The 8381-nt window shown below is 49.6% G+C and overlaps 1 pseudogene; it reads right to left on the minus strand.

The window, feature by feature from the left end:
* Positions 1 to 4466: 4466 nt before the first annotated feature.
* On the minus strand, positions 4467 to 5071 carry LOC125388406 (phosphatidylethanolamine-binding protein 1-like; annotated as a pseudogene).
* Positions 5072 to 8381: the final 3310 nt, after the last annotated feature.

The following is an 8381-nucleotide window of genomic DNA, read 5'->3' on the forward strand; positions in this document are numbered from 1 at the left end:
CCCTGTCCCAAAACAAAAACTAAAAATAACAAAACAAAACAAAAAGGGAAGAAAATTATCACACCCTAAACTGCTATATAGCCACAGTTTGTTTTTCTTGAAATAAAGAGTTGGTGCCACAAGGCAATAAGCTGCCCGAATTCCAAAAAGAGAGAAACCTTTGAGAGCAGAACTGGGGCTCACTAACCAAGTCACCTGTGGTACAGCAGGGGCAGAAGCGAAACAGCAGGTGCAAGTGGTTAAGAAGAAACTAGGAAAGTGCAGAACCAACTGCCAGCAGCCGCCTGTGGGTTTGATCTGACCCAGGGTATGAACGCTCACAGGCTCCCCCACAGGCTCCCTGCCACAGGCTTCCACCACAGGCTCCCCCAACAGGTTTCCACCACAGGCTGCCCCCACAGGCTCCTCCCACAGGCTCCCCTCACAGGCTTTCCCACAGGCTCCTCCCACAGGCTCCCCTCACAGGCTGCCCCCACCGGCTCCTCCCACAGGTTCCCCCCACAGGCTTTTCCACAGGCTCCTCCAATAGGCTTTAGCAGAAGACAGGAGAAGGGAGAGCTGGAGAGAGGCCCCCTGCTGGTTCAGAAATGGAAAAGGTCATGGACGAACATGGAAGAACTGGACACTAGAAATATTTTAAGGGGTGGGGTCAAGAATTCCATCAAAACAGCACGACGTATGAAAGTATAGGTTCAGAAAGTTCAGAAACCCCGAAGTGATAACCACTACCTTCATTTGCTAGAGCACAAACAAGATATCTCCGCTGGTGCACGAGTTCTAGTTGGTCTTATTAATACACTATCAAAATGTGAACAGGTCCAAGAAAAATCACAGCAGATGCGTAGCAGGTCTAACTGATAAGCAGGCCAAGATTAAAGAGAAAACCTTTGAAGGGAGTTGGTGGGGGCAGGGTGCACCACAGGAAAGGGGTCAGGTAGGCAGTGGGTCAACGTCATTCAAATGCTGGGCGAAAACGACTGACCTGCAATTCTGCATCAGAAAACAAAACAAAACAGCAACAATGACAAAACTACCTTACAAAATGGGGGCGGGGAGGGGATAAGGCAGAAGACAGAGCAGGACACCTGATGTCCCCTCTGGCCTCTGGCATGAGTGTACCCACACACACATGCAGCACCACACACCTTCCCACATATTATAAATAAACATAATTTGTAACGGGTGTTGGAAACTCGGGACTTCCGCAGGAGCAGCCGCTCCCTTAAGCCTGCAACCACCTTCTCCAGCTCCAGGGAAACTCACTTGTTTTGTTTGCTTTGGTTTTTGTTCTTTTTTAAAATTAATTAAATGTATTTGCTGATTTTACATCCTGACCAGTTTCCTCTCCCTCCTCTCCTCCCATCCCCTCTCCTACCTCTCCTCTGCCCATCACCCTCAATCCACTGTTTCTGTTCAGAAAGGGGCAGGCTTCCCATGGGTGTCAACAAAGCATGGCATATCAAATTGAGGTAGGACTAAGCTCCTCCCCCTGATATCAAGGCTGGGCAAGGCGATGCAGTTTGAGGAATAGGTTCCCCAAAGCTGGCCAAAGTGTCAGGGGCAGGCCCTGCTTTCCCTGCTAGGAGTCCCACAGGTAGACCAAGCTTCACAGCTGTTACTCATATGTAGAAGGCCTAGGTGAGTCCTCGGCTTCCTAGCTGTCTGTCCAGAGTCCATGAGCTCCTATGGGCCCAGGTTAGCTGTTTCTGTGGGTTCCCTTGTGATGACCCTGACCCCCCCCCCCCCGGCTGGTACAATCCTTCCTCCCTCTCTTCAACAGGATTCCTGGAGCTTGGCCCAGTGCCTGGCTGTGGATCTCCGCATCTGCAAAGAAACCCACTTTTAAAATGAGAGCCTCCAATGGAACAGAACAAAGGACGAAAAGAGATGCACAAAGAGCTGGTGTCCCACTGTGTTCAGTTCCACATAGACATAACTAAGGAACACGCGTGCCCCTGACAACATACTCCAGAAAGCTGCCAACGCTGAAGGAGAAATAGACAAATCCGGTAGAAGGCTTTGTAGCCCACTTTCACTATTGACAAACAGACCTGATTGGCAAGAGTGTTCACTGTGACCTCACTGACACAGAACAAGGAGAAGAACATGTATGTGATCATCTCCAGTGTTCAAGAAACACTTTCTGAGGTAGGTTGTTCCCTAATTTTCTGAGAAATTGCCATACTGATATCCAAAGGGACTGTACCAGCTTGCACTCCCACTAGCAATGCAGAAGTGTTCCCTTTTCCCCACATCCTATCCAGCATAAGTTGTCATCTGTGGTTTTGATCTTGGTCATTCTTACAGGTGCAAGATGGAATCTCAGAGTTGTTTCAACTTGCATTTCTCTGATAGCTAAGGATATCAAACATTTTCTAAAATGTCTTTCATGCTTTTAGATTCAACTGTTGAGAGTTCTCTGTTTAGGTCTGCATCCTATTTTTTTATTGGATTATTTGTTCTTTTGATGATCAGTTTCTTGAGTTCTTTCAAGACCCAGCAATACCACTTTTGGGTATAAGCCCAAAGAATGCTCAATTGTACCACAAGGACATGTGCTCAGTTATGTTCACAGCAGCATTGTTTGTCATAGCCAGAACCTGGAAACAACCTAAATGTCCCTTGATCAAAGAATGGATAAGGAAAATGTGGTACATTTACACAATAGAGTACTACATAGTAGAAAAAAATAATGACATCTTGAAATTTTCAGACTAATGGATGGATCTGGAAAGCATCATATTGAGGGAGGTAACCCAGAACCAGAAAGACAAATATAATATGTACTCACTCATAAGTGGCTTTTAAACATAAAGCAAAAAAAACCCCAAACAAACCAAAACCCAAAAATCAGCCTACAATTTACAATGCCACAGAACCTAGATAACAAAGAAGACCCTAAGAGAGACATACATGAATCTAATGTACATAAGAAGGAGAAAAAGACAAGATCTCCTGAGTAAATTGGGGGAATGGAGGTCATGGGAGAAGATAAAGGGGAGGGGAGAAGAAGGGAGGGGAGAAGAGAAAAATATACAGCTCAATAAAAATAATAATAAAAAGGATTTTTTAAATGTGAAAAAAAGAACCACTTTCTGGGGTACAGCTGTCATATTCTGGGTTATTGAACAAACTTCAGCAATGGTGAAAGAATCAGAGTTGTGACCTTCCACTGAGTTGGTGTTTTTTTCCTGCTTAGAGTCACCCACCTCACACACCTAGTGTGGTCACAGGCAGAGGAGGCGAGCATTGGATTGAGCTAGGTTTGTCGTGGCTGTTGTTCTGTTTTCTGGTGAAGGGCTGTGAAGAGGGAAAGGGGGATTGTAAAGAAGGTTGTAAGATGGGATCTCCCACTTGAAACGGTTAGGTTTCAACTATGAAATGTCTCTCTCAGGCTCACATGCTCCATCTTCGGCTGCTGCAGGCGCTGTTTTGGGAGGTTGAGGAAACTATAATACCAGCCTTGCTAGAAGGTCACTGATGTGTGGGCCTTGAGGGTATAGTCCACTTCCTGCCTGGTCTCTGCTTCCTGTCCCACAGAGGGTTGAGGGAAAAGTCCCTGCTACACTTTCCCACTACTATGGATTCCCTCCTCTACGCCTATCCCCCCCACATCATGAACCCAGACAAAACTCTTCCCACTGGGCACTGTATCAGGTGTTTGGTCACAGCCCAGAGGAAAGTCACCAGGCAAGACACAAAGCAAGAACAAAAGCCGTAGGAATGTTGTAGAACCAATGGGCTGGAAGCGTCTGGTGAAGAGAAGTCATACCATACAACAGGAAGAGGGGAGGGAGGGAACATGAGCTGAGAGCTGGCGGTGGTGGCACGCTCGTAGCACTCGGGAGGCAGATCTCTGTGAGTTTGAGGATCTACAAAAGCTAGATCCAGGACAGGCTCCAAAGCTACAGAGAAACCCGGTCTCAAAAAACAAAAACAAAACAAAAACAAAAAGATGGGGAGGAAGGAAACATAGCGAAAGCGCACAGAGCGGCACTTAGTGGCTGCAGCTCAGGACGGATCCTGTCAGGACCCCAAGGGCAGGCCAGGACAGATGCCTGAACACTAACACACACTTCTTAAAAGCAAGGCTTAGCCCCTCTCCATGGCCACACCTCAGCACCGTAGCCCTGTTCTTTAGTTACAGGACAAACCACATACAGACAACACAAGCCCTCACCCTGACGCGGACCTGGTCTTGGCAGAGTGTCTTACTTTTCAGAGTTGCGAATCTTAAATTAACAATACAAGGACTCCATCAGAACACCAAACGCCCCCTAGATGGAGCCTAAATTTGAACAAACATAAACCAGGATGCGATGATTAGAATTGTAAGGATGGGCAGCGGGCAATCACCCTATACCTCTATCCTAGCACAGTTCAGAACTCCTTGCAAAGGGGCAGGAAGGAAGGGGGAGAAACAACACACTTTGTACACATTGCACTCAGCAATGCTGTGGGGGTCCCTAGAACTGCCAGCCTCCACGGCTCCCCTCATACAGCTTGGGCACATAGTTGTCCCACGCTGCCTGATAGCACGTGCCTGCCACCTCGGCTCCCAGGTGATACTTCTTGCTGCCACCTTGAACTTGTGCAGGGACCTCCTGACCTGTTGCTGAGGATGGGCTCTTCACAGTTCAGTGGCTTGTTCTGTTTGTACATCAGCCAGACATAGCAGTGGGGGCCTGGGCCACTGGGAGGTGCAGAGTCTTCATAATCTAAGAGGACTTTGCCACTGCCGATGTCATGGCCCTTCATGCTGACCACCAGAAAATGGTGCCACTCCCTGAATTTGGAGTCCTTCCTGCTGGGAGCATCCGATCGTTGAGGACCAGCGTGTAGAGTCTCCCTGGGTCAAGGCCACCCCATGAAATGCTGCTGGGCCTATTTTTAACCTGGGTGGGCATCAGCACTTTGCCCAGTTCATCCACCTCCACCCTGGCGTAGCGAACCTGTGCGCGTGCTGGAGACGATTGTCCACCTCCTGCAGGCTCAGTGGCCCGGACCACTGGCTGATGTCGGCAGGCATGGCAATGACGGTGAGGACACACGTGGTGTGAGTCCGAGTGCCCCAAACCCAGGACGCTCTTGTTAGTGTTCAGGCATCTGTACCGGCCTGCCCTTGGGGTCCTGACAAGATCCATCCTCAGTTGCAGACACTATGAGCGGCTCCTGTGCACATTCACTGCGGTCCGTTTTTAAAAGGTGGGTGTCTTCCTCCCTCTCCTTTTCCTTCTCCCTCCCCTCCCCGTCTCTCTTCTGTTACTCTTGTCTCCAGGACCCTCTCTCTGCCCTCCTCTCTGCCCCTTCTCTCTCCTCTTCTGATAAACCTCCTCGTGAGTCCTGTTGTATGGTGTGACTTCTCTTCGCGGTATGTTATACGCTACCACAGAGCTGGGCAGAACTTCTGGTGTCTGGGTTCCAGGAGTGAAGTGATTACCCAGGATGATCAGAATGGGTGCTTGAAATTGGTAATGTTGGTAATGACAAGATCAAGGGTATGGCTCCAGGAAGGAGTAACCACGAGGGCCCTGATCACAGGAAAAGACAAGGTGAAGACTTGAGTCCCTGGGTGCTGGAGACAGTGAGGGCCAGCAGCTAAGGTCTTACAGTCACGGAGGAGTCAGTTTACGGGGGAGGTGATGCCATGGCAGGAGTGAAGGGTAGAGTCGTGAGAGTCTAGGAATGAGAATGATACTTGAGTCCCTGGGTGCTGGAGACAGTGAGGGCCAGCAGCTAAGGGCTTACGGTCACGGAGGAGTCAGTTTACGGGGGAGGTGATGCTGTGGCAGGAGTGAAGGGTAGAGTTGTGAGAGTCTAGGAATGGGGATGGAAGTTCAGTCTGAAACCAGCCTCCGGGAGCACAAAGCCCCTCACACCTGTGTGCCAGGGTGCCAGAGAGAGGAAGCTGCCTTCAGAGGAGGACAGAGGGGTGTGAACGTCTGTCACCTGTGAGGCAGCAGGGGCCTCACTCTCAGCTCTGTGGATGGAGCCAGGCTGTAGAGTTCAGCGTGTCAGACTGTTCCTATCCTTTCCACCCGAGAGTCCAGGAAAATCACAGCACAAATAAACTTGTACTATAGAAGAACTGGGGAAGAGACCATTGGTAGGGGAGAGGGTCCAACATATTTCTTTGCTCTCGTTCTTTTTTGGTTGGTTTTGTGTTGCCTTGGGTGTTTTTGAGACAGGGTCTCATGTAATTCAAGTAAGTCTTGAACTTGCTCTGTAGGTCAGGATGACCTTGAACTCCTGATCCTCCTGCCTCCACCTCCCAAGTGCTGGGATGGCAGGCGTGTGCCAGTATGCCTGGCTTCAAAACATTTCTTAGAGATGAAAAGGAAGTGCGTTGGATGTGAGTAGGGACCGAGAAGGTGGCTCAGTGGGTAAAGTGAAGACCCAAGTTCATATCTGGGAGATTATTTTATGCTGGACGAAGGCCAGGTGTGGCAGCATGTGTCCACAACCCATGTTCTAGGGAGGTGGAGACAGGTGGATCTCAGAGGCTTGCTTGTCGGGATCCATATCCCAACATAGAAACTATTTTCCCCTAACTCGACCGGTACGGAGGTGCAAGAAATAACGAGACACAGTTCACACAGTCATATGGGAAGGGCATCTCAGGCTTCCTCCATTCCTGAAGATCTACCTGCATTTATTATTCAAAACACCTTTTATCCCCCAGGTAAACCAAGGATACTCATTAATATTCTCTTTCTGGGGGACGCTGGACTACTCGAAACACCTGCAACTTAAGTCACCCGCTTTGGAATCAACACCTCTCCCAAGGCGCTCTACGTTTTAACAAAAGAGAAGGAGCCATATATCCTGAGTCTTTGTTAGGTGGCTAGCTTGTTTGGCAGGATTGCAGCTGCCTTGGAAATTAAGCATGGCCAGAGAGCCTGGCTGTAAATATTTTGTATGAAATATGGGCCCACACTTGCTGGCCAGCCGTACTAGCCAATCAGCGAAGCTCAGGGTCGGTGAGAGACCAAGATGAAGAGTGAAAAGATAGGCACCCAATGTGTGCCTGCAAGGGTGTCCTATACAGACACACACGTTAGAGGAGTTATCCCAGATGAACTGTGGCCCCCCACATGTGCCCGCAGGGTTAACACTCCTATACAGACACACACGTTAGAGGAGTTAAGTTATCCCAGATGAACTGTGCCCCCACATGTGCCCGCAGGGTTAACACTCCTATACAGACACACACATCAGAGGAGCAATCCCGGAAGATGAACAAGGAAACAGCAGCAAAGGAGAAAGCAGAGGTCTCCATCACAGGTCGCAATTGGCAGGTAGAAAGGAGAGAGGTGTGTGAGAGAGCCCAGCTGTCCTCTCAGGCCCCCACACGGCAGGCCTCTTCTTAGGAGACACTGAACTTACATCTGAGGCCCAGAGGATTCCCAGAGGGGGAGCCCTTGAGAGCAAAGCTGTTTGTGTACACATGTGGGGAATCCCGGCCTCAGGCCGGCAATCCACATGCCAGCTCCCTGCCTACCCTCTAACACTGCGGTTCCCTGGCCAGCATACCCATCACTGGAGAACCTGGGGGAGCGAAACAGACACTCCCAGGGAGGGACCCTGTGGTGACTCTGGAGGAGGACCAAAACTGTCCTCTGTCATTACAGATGACGGGACAATCTACAGGGAGGAGCCCAACACCTCGTGAACGAAATGACAGGTGCACAAACATGGTGCATGGAAGGAGGCCTCGCAACACAAGCAAAACACCTGAAATCCAAGCCTTTGGTTGGGATCCTGTTGAGATGTTGTGAGGATCCGGACAAAAACAAGAGCAGAGTGCCCACAGATGGGACAACAGGGACATTCATAAGAAAGATTAGAAGACTAGTTAAAAGATTAAGCCAGAAGGGTATTCCAGCACATAAGGCACAGGGAGACCCGTGGGAACAGAAGAACAGCTTAAAGAATCGGTCCACACAATCAGTTATCCAACTAAGATCCCCAGCAAGGAGACAGGAAGTGCATCAGCTGCGCAGTGGGAAGCGCTTTCCAGGGATGGAAAATCAGTTTTCCAACTTAGAAAGCCCTGCTGGAGAGATGGCTCAGGGAGGTAAGAAGGTGAGTGTGCACAACAGAAGCATGAGGACCCACGTTTGCATCCCAGCATCCATGTTAGAGCTGGGTGTGGGCACACACACCTGTAGCCACAGTGTTTGGGGAAACAGAGGCGGAAAGATCTCAGAGGCTTGCTGGCTGCCCACCCAGCCAGAAAGCAGAAAGCTCCAGGTTCGGCGAGAGACCTTGTCTCCAGCAGGTGACAGGGAGAGTGACAAAACAGACACTCAGCATTGTCCTCTGGCTTCCACATGCCACACACAGGAAGTTCAAATAGTTCTGCCAATCGTAAACATCTT

Source organism: Myodes glareolus, chromosome 6, assembly GCF_982192425.1.
Source record: "Myodes glareolus chromosome 6, mMyoGla1.1, whole genome shotgun sequence".
Lineage (NCBI taxonomy): Eukaryota > Metazoa > Chordata > Mammalia > Rodentia > Cricetidae > Myodes > Myodes glareolus.